Raw genomic sequence first — 15,685 nt, forward strand, 5'->3', positions numbered from 1 at the left:
GTTTGGAACTGGGCAGACCACAACGCTGCCTGCTTACATGGGGACAAAGAGGGTTCTAAGTTCGCGTGTAGTTTGCTGCTGTCCAGATCATCACTAGCATCACATTTTTTTTATTGTTTATAATCTGCAAACTAAATTCACTTGATATGGAAATAGTAAACCTACCAAATGTGAAACCTCACAATACCATCTTTGAAAATCAAGGTAGGCTCAATTCCTATCTATAAGCACAAGTAGAACCAGTGAAGATCCCGTATGTAAAGCATTATGTAGTTATCTTGTCTGGGGCTTCTGATCTCCCACCTCTCCCCTGGGGCACCCAAGCTGTACTAAAGCCCCCCAGTTTAACTTGAAAATATGTTCTGTTCTGCTTTTACACAAGTCAGCAAGTAACTTGCATTTAGCCCTATAAAGAACACACACAGAGAGAAATTACATTTTTCATGGCAGAAGCACAAGGCAAGTCATCTAATGATTGCCCGTTAACGATGAGTCAAAAAACACAGAGGAGAAAAACCTAGGATTTTGGTGTTATAGACATCTTTATACATTTCTTTAACAGATTTAAATATCTTTTCTCATTTCCAATGTAACTTCATTTCTACACCTTCCTAATTTTTCTGTTCTTTGCAATAATCATCCCTCTATTGCTAAGTGAAAGCCTCACCTGCCTCAGCAAAATTCCCAACAAAAATGCTTTAGACTCAATCAATAAAAGTGAGTTTTACAGAACATTTGAACTAATGAGGCACTGATAAAAATTCAGTGGTTTCACTTTACATGCAAATAGGCTCTAATATGCTGTATTCAAGGTACAATTCTTACGGCGGCGCTAACAAGAAGTAGAGGGCTGAATGCTAATGGTCACAATATGTGTTTGGGTGGTAGCTACCCCCTCCAACAGCTTTTGTCAGAATTTTTTCAGATAGGTGAGCATGTCTTCTGAAAACTAGGTAAATATAGATGTTTTCAGCAAAACTGACCTTCAAGCCTTTTTTACTACTTACTGTTTAATAAGCTTTGGTAGTGGTAGCAACAAATAAATCTAAGAAATGTCCCCAGGTACTTATCACTGTAGGTTATATATATCTGCAAAGAATAGAGGACAGAATTTTTCCTCCCCAAGCTACACTATCCTTCATTCATTATGCCTTGGAAATGTAACAGCATATAAAACCAGTTCCTTTACTCTACTTGACTACACAACAACATCCCTGCAGAGCAAAAGGGCCTTGCCTGCAGCCACTATCACCTAACAGTTACTCTCTTCTCTAGCAAGACTTGCGTATAGGTTTTCCCTGCCAATATGAATCCATGGATTAATACACAACGTATGTTTTTGCCTTCCTGCTTCATTTATCATTCAAGCATGGCCTTGACCCTGGCCGCAGTGAGGTTGGTGCCAAGAAAGCAGCTGGACTTCCCGAAGCGTCTCGAAACGTTTGAAGCCCAAACCCAAATGCAGATCTCTGCTTGCCTTTTGACATGTGCTATTATACAAGAGCAGTGTGAAGTATTAATATTCATTGACAGGAAAAAATAATTTAACTAGAATAATTTGTTTTAAAAAACACCTTTCATCAGAGCAGAATCTAACTGTGAACCCTACTTATCAAGACCACTTACCCTATGGGTCACTTCCTATTAATAAGAAATATATACATAATTGATATTTAACAGAAATTCTGGAAATGCTATTTGAAAGATGCTTTTGCCCGTAGTTGTTTTTGCACTTAGAAACACACTGCTGTCAAACTCTTCAGTTTGATAGTCACTGGTGGAATAAATATTTTGAAATTCTCTTTTTGTCCCCTGGTTAGATGGAAATAGAAGCAGGATGATAGCTGTGCGCAGCTCAGCTGCACTTGCAGTCTTTTGATCTTGTACTTTGGTTCAGATTTTTGATCTTTGATTCCCCTGTCTGTTTTCTCGCCTGACTGCTTGTTAACAGCAGTGCCTGGAACAGTTCTTCTCGCTGGCGGAATTCACCAAGACCTAACGCTGCCTCTCCATTTGTGCTTTCCCTCCCTTGATCCTACCCTTTCACATCTCATGCTACATGGAGCATGTTGCCAGAATTGGCCTTCCAAAACCTGAAATGATTTAATGTAGCATACAAAATGTCATCTATACAATTACATGTAAAATGGGAAAAATACACAAGCACAGAGAATTATTCTTGGAAGACTTCCACAGAAAGATTTTTCTTCTAAAAATACAGGTTCTATTGAACCCAGGGGAAGTACTAGGGGAGTTTCTGCTCCCAATTTCTTTACTCTTATAAGGCATGAGTTCTTCACACTGGGCCTCTCAGTTTCCGCAAGGCACTTGACAAAGCATATGATGGAGAAAGACAAAGAGAAGGTATGAGGCTTCTGTGGTGAATTTTATGCCAAAGACCATCGTAGGAGTGGCTTTTTGCCTCCCCATTTCACTCTGTGTACCTACAGCCTTATCTGGACCATCGCATCACAGATAACAGCCCAAATACCAAGTAGAGGATTCAGCTAGGAAAAAAAACCCACAGGCATTAGATAGCTACAAGTAAAATCATATACATAAAAATGTATGCAGATACGTATTTGATATGTGTGTACATATATAGTCAAAATTTACTATTGCTTTTTAGACTCATGCCCTGAGAAACAATGACCTGCTAAGAAGAAACCGGATAAACCAGGTATTCACATTCTTAGGAAAAGCAAAAAATATTCTAGGTAGTTGCTGTTTCCTTCATAGCCATTTCTTAATTTGTGATCTGCTCAACAGTCAATAATAGAAAGGTATGGGGGGGAAGATCCACAACCCAAAATCACTGCCCTAAACATTTTTCAAAACATCTGCCAATCATCTACTCTGGGTTATGTGGTCATGTTGACTGCAAATTTGAATGACATCATGAAAATGACTGCCTCCAGAGCAATATAAAGATGAAGGCTCTGCACAATGTCCGTTGGCCCATGCAAGGTTCAGGCCAGTCAGAGCCAGAACAAGAGCTATTCCCTGTGCACCAAGAGCACAGCGCTCTCTGAACCACCCTCCCAGTGCCAGCAGCAGCTCTGGGAGCCTGGCTAATCTCAATCTACTAACATCTTCCACGGCTACTGCAAAAGGCTGCCAAGTAAGTGAGAAAAGGAAGGCAACCGTTAGACAAAAATTCTGTGTGACATTGCTTTTCAGAGAATAGCATGAAAAGGAGTGTTACAGATGTTTAAACACCACAGAGAGTTGTAACACAGCAGAGGATTGCTTCTTCAAGTATGAACAGATAAACTAATACTTTTAAAGGAATCAAAATAAGCTTGTGAGTCATTAAGAAGCTAAATTTTCAAAACATTCTTCTTTTTTTTTTTTAAATGCCCCTCAGTGAAAACTCACCCTTTTCTGTCTTAGTCTTACTAAGGAAAAACATTCTGGCTTTCTTCCAGGGGTCCTCTGGCTTTCAGGGACTAAAGGAGCAGGGAAAGAAAGTGGAACAGGAAGGATCAACAGAAAGAAGGAATCCTGGACTTGGCATATCAGCCCTTAGCGTATCAGCACCTGCCAGCACAGCACGAATCCATGTGTCAGACCAGTATCTTTATCCACAAAATTTTATAGCCATCTATTAATTGGGTGAGGAACACCACCCTTCGCTCCAATTAAAGCCTCCGTCTGGGTATTTAAGGCCAAAGGATAATTAAGATGCCATTTGAAAGACATACCCAAAACAAGATGGGTATGAGAAGGGTGAGCCATTCTGAGGTCAATTCCCACAAACAGCACTAATGATCTTCTGAATAATGAGTTAGGGAAGAGCAGCAGCTGGTGCAGGAGAACCAGGACTTCGTATGTATACGGTCAGTCTGGCTGCCAAATTAAAACCAACAAAAACAAATTAACCAGTACCTTAAAAGGGTATGTTCTGCTTAAATGGCAATGCTGATAGATCGTCATCTCAAAAGGTGTTTCAGTTGCTCTAAAAACTGCCTTGTGCAAAATAAATCTTTCTCTCTTGTTTCACTTTTTAACAGCTGAAATACTATCATAAAGGCCCCCAAAATCTGAAAAAGCAATTAGTATTGGCTTTTGCTAGGTTCTTGTTAACTCTGGTAAACAACTGATTGTATCAGACAAAGATCAGAGAACATGAAACAGCCAGTCTTACTTTTCCCAGATCTTGTAGCACAGATGAGGCAAATACAGGCTTGGATAAATCCACCGGGAGAAGGTGTGGGGGACAACTTTTTCCATGAAATATCAATGAACTTGGGTCTGTTTCTGAGGAAGTCCTCTCTGGAACAAAACAGAGCACTTTCACTATTTCCCCAGGCAAGATATCCTAAAAGCTAAGCACTGGGATGGGAGGTGTTTGTTTGTTTTTTTTTTAGTGTTTTTCTTAAAGCTTCAATTAGGGAAGGCATCTCTACTCGAGTTTAAACACATTTAAATATATCACTTATCTAAATGGGATTCTGGGACTAATGCCTATTAGACTGTGTGCTATCAATACATACTGTGACTTTAAGTCATAAAACATGAAAAAGATCAACGATGATGAGCACCATGCTACAGAAGCACCCAGATTACTCACTCTTTGCAGCCATATGCTCTTTTTTCTGTTGCTGTCTGAGCAGAAGTATCGCAGGAATTACATGGAAGAGATTCACCTTTTGTACTCAAAGAGATGTTGTTTTTTAAAAAGACGGAAGGTGTCTTGTCACCCTTGAGTCCAGTGCCCCTCTAACATTCTGCCAAGCCAGGAAAGGTGAGCAAGAGATTCCCTGCTTCTTCAGTGCTGGGCTCACTGAGAAGTCCGGAGCAGTGCCTAACATACATACTGTTCTTCCATGGGCCATCCCAAGCTTGCCGGGATGCTTTACACCTAGAAAACCTTCTCTCAGTGAGGAAGTCCAGGCATTTAGAAGCCAACAGACAAACTAGAATGCATTAAGATTAGGTAAAAATTGCTGCTTTGATCCATGTTTTCCAATTTTTTCATAAAATACCACTGTGAGTCTAAGTTGGCAGGAGCAGCATATTTAGCATAACATCTCCTTGGGAGAAATTATTTCTTCATAATTCAGGAGTACAGGTTCTTTAACTGAAGTCCTTATAACCAGCGAGGTTGTGTGAGACGTCCAACATGCCACTTTGGACTACTCTTCCCACTTGGGCAGCTTCCACTGTAGTTTGAATTGCCTAGGCTGCAAGAGTTCAAAGTCAAGCCACACTGGTAGAGCCAGGTGACACTGTAAAGCAGTGACACATTTTACAGCATAGGAAAAGTAATATATATGGCTGTTAGCAAAACTGTCACCCAAAGACCTACTCCTCATTGAAGGTATTCATGCCTTCGCAAACTGAGCTTTCCAAACACATGCAGGTAAAAGTGCAATTTGTGACTACAGACCAAGAAAAAATGAAAAGCCAAACATAAATAAATAAAGAAAAGATATCATTTCCCTTCTCCCTCACTTCTGTATTGTAAGAAGAAATGAGAAGCTTTATCTCTTCTCCTTTGTCAAAAGTTTGAAAACCTCAAAATTTCAGATTTGCATTTTCTATTTCCAAATGCAAGAATGTATCCGCATGATACAACCCCAACTCCGTGAGCTGAGTAAGAAGTTTCTTTAAATGAGGCAAGGTAAACAGAGTTTTTGTTGTCCATTCATTTATTCGGCTCTTATCCCTTGGGGCTAAACTATACCATCTCACTTCTGTACACAGCTCTGCTGCTCATTTTAGCAATTTGCCTATCTTTAGGCACTGCATTAAGTTTACTGTTGGAAATCTGGAATTTTAGAACTCAGAAGATGCAATCATTGATTATCCTTGATATCATCCACTAATCCAAATCATATCTCTCATCTGCTTACAGGCTAGTCTAATACCACTCCATCACACATTATCTACCTGAGTCTTATTTCTACTCTTACTGCAGTGAAAGGATCTGTACCTCTGCTGCAGATAATGCCCCCTTTTCATTGAGAGGATTGAAAAATAAGATGAGGTAGAGGATGTAGATGCAGAGAATTAAATGAGGGAGAATAACCATTAAGGAGCTTGTGCTCTCCCTCACTGTACCTTGGAGATGATGGGTGAGGTTTGAAGCTTTGGGAAATACACGTGGAAGCATCAAATGTTTCACATTCACATTTCCCTTTAGGAAGCAAGATATGAAGCACATTTGTCATATCCCATTATGAAAAGCATCTAATTCAACTGATGTGATAGAATGCAAATTGTTTAAGTGGCCACAGTCTCCCTGGGGTGTAGAAATGGCACTGCGGGGAGCTGATTATCGAGGCTTCTTGTACGCAGTGTATAGTGCCCAGGAGAGCTTTGCTAAGGCGGGGGGGTTTGCCTCCCTGTCAGGTGCTGTGTTGAGCTGACTTTTGAGTTTACATAAATTATTCATGTCCCTTTTATCAGTTGTTACCCTTACTTTGTCCTCTGCTTGATTTTGGTTCCAGCTGCCAAATTCCCTGGTGTCTTTCAAGTATAAATGATAAAGTGATATTTGAGGCACATTTGTAGTAATTTGACTTTTGCCAGCAACTTCATACATTTCAGGACTTTAATATTAATATATCCTAGGGTTAAATTACAGGAATTATGATGGTTGTTTTATGATCAGAAAGAATACTCTAAATTCTTTCTGCTCCATTGGAGTTCTGAAATTATTTCAACATGTTTAAATCCCAAGAGTTATTTCTAAGACACAATGGAATTGTTCAGTGGCTTCCTTCTACCTTTTCTTTTGCTTTTCAGTTTGTAATAATATCCTTTACTAAGTAATGCCGATTAGCTACATGTATATCCTATTGTAAAATGTCTAAAAGAGTACAATCTACTATAATATCGCAAAAATGTTTGAGATTTCCTTTGCAAAATACCTCAGAAAAATTGTGTGCGTAAGAATTTTCTACCAACAGCTGAGATGCTTTAGGCAAAAAAACTCAAAACTTTCAATCCCTTTTTTAAAAATATAAAATCATGCAAATTTATACTACTTAAATAAATTTATGAGGCACAAAATCCAGGCATTTTCCAGGCAACTACAGAGACCAGAATCCATTCCTCTTTGGACTTTCCCTGCCATAAAGGGATTCATTCAACAGAGACAGGGCTGTGACACCTGTACTACCTGAGGACCTGTCCCAACAACCTTACAAGTGAATCTTCGACTCATATAGTTGTGTTCAGCTGGAGTTAAATATACCACGTTAACTGCTGCTGCTTCTAAAGATTTTAAATACCCAGAGAAAATACCCGTGTTATCCATTCATCCTTCTGCTGCTTTCTAATCCCATTACAACTGCATTGTAATGTTGGAGTGGTTAATTGAGCAGTTACGGAGCATGAAGTACAGTAAAATGAATAGGAGATGAAGAGATGTGAGAGTCCAGGAGTGCTACGAAAAAACCCAATAGATTGATAGAGACACTCAGAGCTGCTGTGGTTAAGATTCATAAATCTTTCAAATTTATGAGGAAAAGGTAACCCCAAAATTAGGACTTCCTATGCTGAGTATTTTACCCCACTATCACATCTGGTTGAAAGAGTGCATAAGCCCAAAACACCTGCAGAAAAGGTGTGGGGGCAAGCACCAAGACATGGAAAAATCAGTTCTGCAGACCTTTGTTCCCCAAGACACCAAGCTTGAAATTGCCATCTCCAGTAAAACTGAATTAGACAGCTTTCTGTACGCTGACTCGGAGCTCTTGAGTGACAGGGTGATGTTGGGAAAGCTTGACAAGGCTAAACAGCTGAGAAGGACAGATTTCAAAGCAGAAGGTGGGAACCGGAGGTGTCAGGAGACAACAGAAGAGAGAAGACAAGCGCCCAAGTCAGCAAAGCGCTCTCAAGAGAGAAGACTTTGGAGAACTTAGCTGTGGTTGCAAGGAAGGCAAATAATGTGTGGAAACAAAGCTGCAGATCGCTCCTTTTTGAGGGGCACCTGACCCTTTCAGTTTGCACATGCTTCGGTAGGCTGCACAGCAGCAATGATCTCACCAGATCCTACCGACTCTCCTGCTGGAGAACTGAATCTGTGGAAGAGCAGGAAGGTGGGAGAAAAAGCAACTAAGACCTGGGGACTAAAAAGGTCCTGGCATCAGCCACCATGAACAGCTTCAGCAAAGCAAACAAACAAAAGCAAAAATGAAAATGAAAGCCTTCTTAGAGAAGTAAATATATGAGATTAAATGATCATGTTTCTTTCTGCTGTCAGTCTGCTGCATACATTTCTCATATAACACTTGACACTTGAGAAACAGTGAATTTAATAATGAGTTTTCTTTGTTTATAGCTTTATCAGTCCAGTCTGGTTATGTAAATAATACATCATAATATTGAAATGGTTGCAGCCTTTATTACAACATAATAAAAATGCAATGCAATTCTCTTCTGTGCAGTCAGTCAAGTGCAGACAGGTAGGCGTTCAACAGCTACTTGAAATGAGAATATGCGACCAAAGGCAGCACTGCTTAAGTAAATGAAACAGTCAAAAGTCATGTACCAGTGCCTGTTTCTGAAACAGTACAGCTTCTTGACACGCACTTTGCGGGGGCTTATAGAATTGCCTGAGACACACTTTCTTTCAAGGAGATCACGCTGGGATTCAGGAATTGGGTGTTCCTTCACGTTGGCCTCCCAGCAAGCTTGATGATAAAAACATGCTCCTTAGAGGACCTTCACAAAGGCAGCATTTTAGCTTTAAAATGAAAATTTCAGAGCAAGGTTTAGGAAAACTGTGCACTTTCATGCTCTCCAAACCTATGGAGATTTAGACCTTGGTATCTCTGCTGCTCACGAGATGCAGGATCTGCCCCATATGTTATGATAAAGCCTGGCCGATGTGCAAGAAGGAATTTGCGTCTCTACAAGGAGCATGCACAAAAGATAACACAGCTCTATAGCCTATAGAGAGCATATAACTCTGGAGGGTACAAGTACTCAACAGGGGGCAGAAGGATGCAGCAGTCCTGATCTTTGCTCCCTAGTATGTTCATGCAACCACTTCTGAAATAATGAAATAAAAATTATTCTGAGAGCAAAGGCTCTAGGACTTTGATCTAAATCCTTGGTCATAGCCTGTTTATCCATCTCTCTCTCTGTCCCCAGGTGAGTAAACCTCCCACTGATTTCTAAAGGGTGACCAGCTACAACAGGCCAATAGAAGTGCCCACTCCTAAGAAAAAAAATCAATAAAATTCTCCCCCCCAATAAAAAAATATTCCATAAACAAAAAATAAAAAACAAAAGCATGCAATTAATCCTTACACTAGGTGCAAAATTCCAGCCCTTAAGACCAGACCTGACAACACTCAAAAGGACAAACAAATCCTTGTAGGCATAGTTTTTCTTATAATATACTGCTGAAAATACTGCCTTTGGCAGAAACTCAAGGAATGAAGGCTAAGTGGAAAAAGTGTCTCCTGAGTACGTGTCAAAGTGTTTCTATCTGAACAGATGTCCTCCCTTTTCTATTATAAAGGAAACACTCTTGCATGACTCAATGCACAAACATGATAAACCTACTGGAAACAAAATAATTGTTTTCCCTTTCTTATATTATTATATATGCCAGATAGATGATCGTTGTGAATGCACTGCTTTATTAATCAAAGATGAGGTGGTTGCCTTTCTCAAAGTCATTAAAATTTAATGTTTGCAGCTGCTGATCACCTAGCACTGTATCTTTGATGTTTTGCATTTTTCCTTATATTTGACAATTCATTAGCCATTTCCTTACGCTATTTCTCCAAGAAAGTTACACATTAAGTTTGAAAGTAATACAGATACGCAAGTGTATACCTGAACAGTTTCTTGCCTGTGAGTGATCTTGCTTTGATGGATATATTAAATTGAGACATCTTTTACATCAATAGAGCTGTGTACACCGGAATTTCTCATATCACAGATATACTCTTATCACTCTGGTAAACATTACCCACATGATACAGTATGGTCAAACTTAACACGGTAGAGATAGAAGTGGTGACTAACATCCTCTTCTCAACCGACTCAACAACTCCAAAACATTCAAAATTGTTATCAAGGCTACAAACCAGAAGTTTTCCTAATGGAGAAACACTCCAATTTCTTTCACAAAATAAGGTATATTCAAAGAGCAGGTTTTAAAGGCATCTCAGGAATCTAAGCACAAGTGCTCCAGTACCAAATACAGCTCTTAACTGCAGTATCATACGATTCCACCCATACACTCTCCAGTGGAAATTCCTGTCACTTCCACACCAGATACATCCTAAAACTTCCCTGCAAAACTAATCTGAATTCTAAGACCAAAACTAAGTTTTTGCCTTCTATTACTTATTCATTTAGAATAAGTAATATTCTAGGGGGGGATAGGCGGGTGAACATCATTCTATTGATGGGGGCAGGGAGGGGAACAAGCCTTTCTGAAGTTGCCACATCTAAATAATGATCACTGAAATCCCATTTACAACAAATTCTACAAGCAAAGGCAATTAGGATGTATGAAACAAGTATTTTGAATCTGCCTCTTCTGCCAGATCATCAGTAGCATGGTGTTAGCACAGATTGATTGTATAACACCTGCAGTACCAAAAGAAGTAAGAGCTTCAATTACCTCCACAACATAAGCAGGCAGAGCTACTTTCACACATGCTCAAGAGGCAGACGCACTGAGCTACAACGTGCTATTTCAACATAGCTGCTGTGCAAAGGAGTGCAGCAATTTAAATTCTGCTAAATGCTCGTTTCTTGAAAACAGTTAATGATTCTCCAACACTTTGCAACACACAGAGGCACCCTTACCCCTCTGTGAGGTATTTATGGAGCAACTGTCTCTTCTTTGGCTTATACCAATATCGAAAGCTGCACATACAGATGAGTTATGTAGATAGAGAAAGTATAGGAGACCAGCAATGTCGCAGACACTGTGGTTAAAAAGTAATCCTTCTACATCAACTTTGGACAAAGAGAGCTTTCAGAGGACCAGGCTGATACAGAAACCCAGCTCTGAAAGCAAAACATAGTCTTTCTTTTCCCATCAGTGTGGCCCTAGAAAGTCCATCCAGATTTTTTTCTTCTAAAGAACACATTTTCTTCTCCAAAATTGTGCTGTCTTGCTTTGTCTCTGCCTTACAACTTGATCACTTGTACATGTGTGAATAGAGCAGGCTTTGCTCAAAGAGTAAGAGCATCCTCTGAATGCCAAGTTAACTCGGACCTCTAAGAAAAATCATTTTTCAAGAAAAGCCCCTAAAACTTAAGCCACATTAAATTTACCAAGCACGACCAATGAGCCTTCTGGGAAAGAACTCGTACACGGGATAAAACAATCAAACATTCATCAGATGACAGTCCTTGTTTTCTTCTTGTGCCCTTCAAGAGATTTGACAAAATAACTCATTCCTTCTGAAAGTTTGATGAAGGTAAGAGTTAAAAGCCAGGCAGGGCTATGCTCAAATACTGTTCAAGAATAACCCTATTTACATCTAGTACTTGAATATGTGTAGACCTTAAATTAATTCGCTGTCCATACAGTTGGGGGGGCGGAGGGTGTCAGCCCCTATATTTTAGGGGGCGCATGTGCCTCTGAATCATCTAACAAGGATACCATGTTCCATTTAACATCGAGCACCAGGCATTACATCAAATCCATACACAAGATCTTTCTTTCTGAGTGAGTAACACACCTGAATTAAGAATTTCTTCTGGAATCAAACACCTTAATGCAGAATTGAAAGGAATCTCTTGGGCTCATGGGTTCAATGTGCTGCTATCGCAGACAGTCTCGCCACATAATTTTTCTCCTAAGGGTATCACATTAAAAATTACAAGAAACATCTTTAAATGCTAAAACATTTTCTGAATATTAAAACTTTTTAGTATAATTTAAATTGTTTCTGAGATCACTATAAATATTTTTTTTAAAAAACCCAACTTGTTAGTATCTGAGTGTTAAAGGCCAGGAATTCACAGGCAATTTAAGCTGTTAAATAACTTGAAAAGTTCCCCTATTAAATATTGAAAATATTGAAAAACGATTCCAAAGTACACAATTACAGACCTTATTAATTAGGATGGTAGAAGTAACACCTTCTCTTTCCAAATTATCCTACTTCCCGTGTTCAGACTGTGTAATTTATTACGGAGTGAATGAATAATTCACAGGTACTGTGAGACCTTGGCCAAAGCTGCATGAATCAGCTGTGGACAACACACTGTTTGAACTTTGCACCACTTTGCTGCAGTTGCATTCACTGTCCCAGCATCTGTATTTTACTGGCTGGCACATTCCTCTTAAACCTGAAATCACCAATATTTGCACAAGAACCTGCCTCTACACTTATCCAGCAAAACAAGAACATGAAACACATGCTAAAATCTATGAACATAATAGGCTCTGAACTTTCAGACAGAATTACAGCCATTTTGTCAAATGTCTTGAAGGCACAAGAAGAACCATTGTATCATTGGAAATCAGTAAGATACAGGTGTTCATTCAGAGGTTTTGTGCCTTTTTTTAAAAATAGGATGGTAACTGACACTTTGAAGAAAGTACCTGAAAAAAAACCCAAACCCTAACTCTCATACTCTGGTTTCAGGAATTCAAACTACCCTAAATTTAGCAGCTTAGGAGAAAACAGCCAACTCAAAGATACTCAACACTCCCTGTACCTCAGTCTCCCACGTAGTCCAGAGAGAGACAGGGGAAAGGCCAAAAAGGTGTTGAAGAATTTAACACATTAATCATAATGGCAGCCAACAACATGAGTTCTGCTCTAAGTTGAGAGAAATCTCAAATACATCACACCTTTCTGATTCCCGACCGCATGAAGTCAATTAGGTATTGATAGAGGCACAAATGGCATATGGCTAAAGTAATACAGATCCATTTCAGTCAGCGGTCTGGATACAGAAGGTATATATCCAATGTATATATCCATTGCTGGTTTTATTAATAATATTTAACAGTGAGTTTGGGATTAATTTTTCTCTTTATCACGCTCTAAATCCCAATGATAAAAAGCTGTAGCCATAGTAACCCTGATGCTACTATTAGAGAGAACTGCTTGCATTCACTCAAAAAAAAAAAAAGTGGCTTTAGATCGAAACGTCAGCACTGAAATAGCAAGGGTGGTGGCAAGGCATTTGCTACTGTGTCATAAAAGCAAATATGTCCAACGACCAAATCAGCATCATTTGTCAGTAAAATGGGCAGGTTATGACATTCTGTGCTGCTGATGCCTTTTTAAAAACAAAACAAAACAAAACAAAACAAAAACCAAACCCCAAACAATTCAGACAGTTACGTCAAAGAGACCAAAAGGCAAAGGACATCACCTGTGACATCCTAGACTAACTGACGTCAATGGTCAATCTCACAGTGATTTCCGTAGGGACAGGATTTAGCCCACAGTTTACATCTGTGGAGAGATTCTGAGCACAATAAAGTCAGAAGTAAAAAACATCTACAGGAGTGCAAGCTTCCTGCACCTCCATCCTGAGTGCATTCTGAAGGTAGGAGAGGTGTGCATGCCAGTTATAACCCCAAATGTGAGAACATCGTAAATTCATTGTAGCAGATCTGATAAGGAACCTTTCAAAATCACCTGGTAATAACAGCATGGGCAAAAATGAACAGCAAAATTTCTCTCCCTCCATCCTTTTAATAGCAATATCTGTGCATTCGGCACATTAGCTAACTAACTGCATTTTCTCACTTCATCACTGCAGTCTTCACAGCACTATAACCCCAATTATATAGTGACAGCGGCATTAGGCATTTATTAGACATGACATCCTGTACCCTCCTTCAACATGACCATGTCCTACAGAGAAGATGCAGGAGAGAGGCCCCAGATACGTGAGTAAGCTACTATTATTCACAAAATTTCCCACAACAGTCTTATAACTGAGGTACTTTCTTAAACTGTAGAAAGATCCGAGCTGGCAGCAACAGCTAACACCAACGTCCAAGCAGTTTCACAGGGGAAGGCAGCTCAAGCTCACGAGAGGCAGAAGTGCAGAGTCGCAGCCTCCCCAGTGACACCAGTGACCTGACACCAGTGCACCTGGGAGATGATCCATGCCTGACACACCCCAAACAACCCCAGTTTGAACCCCGTCTGACAGTATCACTGTAAAGGTGGAACTGCTGACGGCTCCCATCCAAATTTAGCAAGGCTTTTTAATCAGCAAAGCCAGAATGAAATAGCAAAAAACAGGAACACCTGCAGCGATGCCCAGCACAGTACTAGCTTTTCCCTGCCTTTATTAAAGGGTTCCTGAGAATGTGCCCTAATTTCTTTTAGAACAGTTCTTTTGCATATTCCCTGCTGGAACAAATGGAAGCTCTATAAATGCTTCAAAAAGGCATTTAATTTAGATTTAATAGGGAAGTAAAAAAATCTATGGGTTCCAAAAGAACACTAACAGCAGTTTAATGAGTACATGGAATAAATCTGGGCAAGAAATATTCCAGCAAGACAACACAGTGCCTGGTTTAGAGTTCATTATCCTAGGAGGTATACTTGCTTAGTTTACATTTGTGATTAAATTTGCAATAAAAGTTGCAACCCAACTGAACCCTGAAACCCTATTTTTTTAATGTGAATTAGCAAATGCAAAAGCAGAAAACCCACCAGTGCTTCATCAACTTGTACTCATTGTGGACATTTACTGAAAACAAGCCCCTAGAAGCTCATGCACTTGGAGCAGCCAGGATACTGTGTCTCGCTCGCCAAATTCATTTACAGTAGTCGCCCCATTGAGAATGTGCTTTAATCATCAATCCAGCCATGCAAAACCTACCAATGTCTCTATGTCTCCCTCTCCACCTCCCTCCTCCTCTTTTTTTTTTTTTTTAAAGCATTCTTCCTTTTTAATCCATCTGCAGTAACCATTGCTCCATGACAATTCCTGGCTTTTGTTCACGCTTTGAGCTCTCTTCAATCTCCATTTTTTGATCCTGGAGACTACTTCTGGGCCTAATCCTGCACCTGCCCTAGATACAGGGATACAGCAAAGCCTGCCCACTTCTCTGCAACAGAATAAAGGAAACAAGTGCAGTGATTAAGTTCTTCCTTATCTGTGCAGATAAAAGATGAAAAAAAAGTACGTCTGTCTAAACTGCACACTGCCCCAATCACTCAAGGAAAGAGAATAGACGGAGCAGCAAGAAAAGATGATGTAGCAGTGTCAGACAAATGTCTTCACAGTTAAACTGCAACACACTGGCTCTTGGGGCTGGCTGCTGTTATTATCCATTTAGTGCCAGTTGCTGCCACTTCTCCCGTGTGGATTGGATCCCATTTTGTATGTAGCTCCACTGGGTGCAACCCACTGTGAGCAAGTTGGGCTTTAAGCACCTAATGGCCTCTTGTGCTGGAAGACTCCTCAGCGACCCTCCCAAGAACCATCTGTGATTGCTTCGCTTCACTGGAGAGAGCATTTGAGATTGCGTTGTTTAAGGTGAGAGTCCTCAGTGGGGACAGGCTTGATTTTGCACTCCTGGTTTTATCTGAGATGAAGGACATTTGTCTTGTGGCTCCTGCCACGAAGAGCAGCCATGTGCTCCCATTGCAGTCACCCAGCGGCATGCTCACACTTCAGGGCTCAGTGGGAGACCAGTGGCGGCTCAGGGCTTCTTTTCTCCGTGCAATAGCTTGAAAAATCACATTCAGGATTGACCACAACCATGTCTGTG

Source organism: Chroicocephalus ridibundus, chromosome 3 (assembly GCF_963924245.1).
Source record: "Chroicocephalus ridibundus chromosome 3, bChrRid1.1, whole genome shotgun sequence".
NCBI classification, from domain to species: Eukaryota; Metazoa; Chordata; class Aves; order Charadriiformes; family Laridae; genus Chroicocephalus; species Chroicocephalus ridibundus.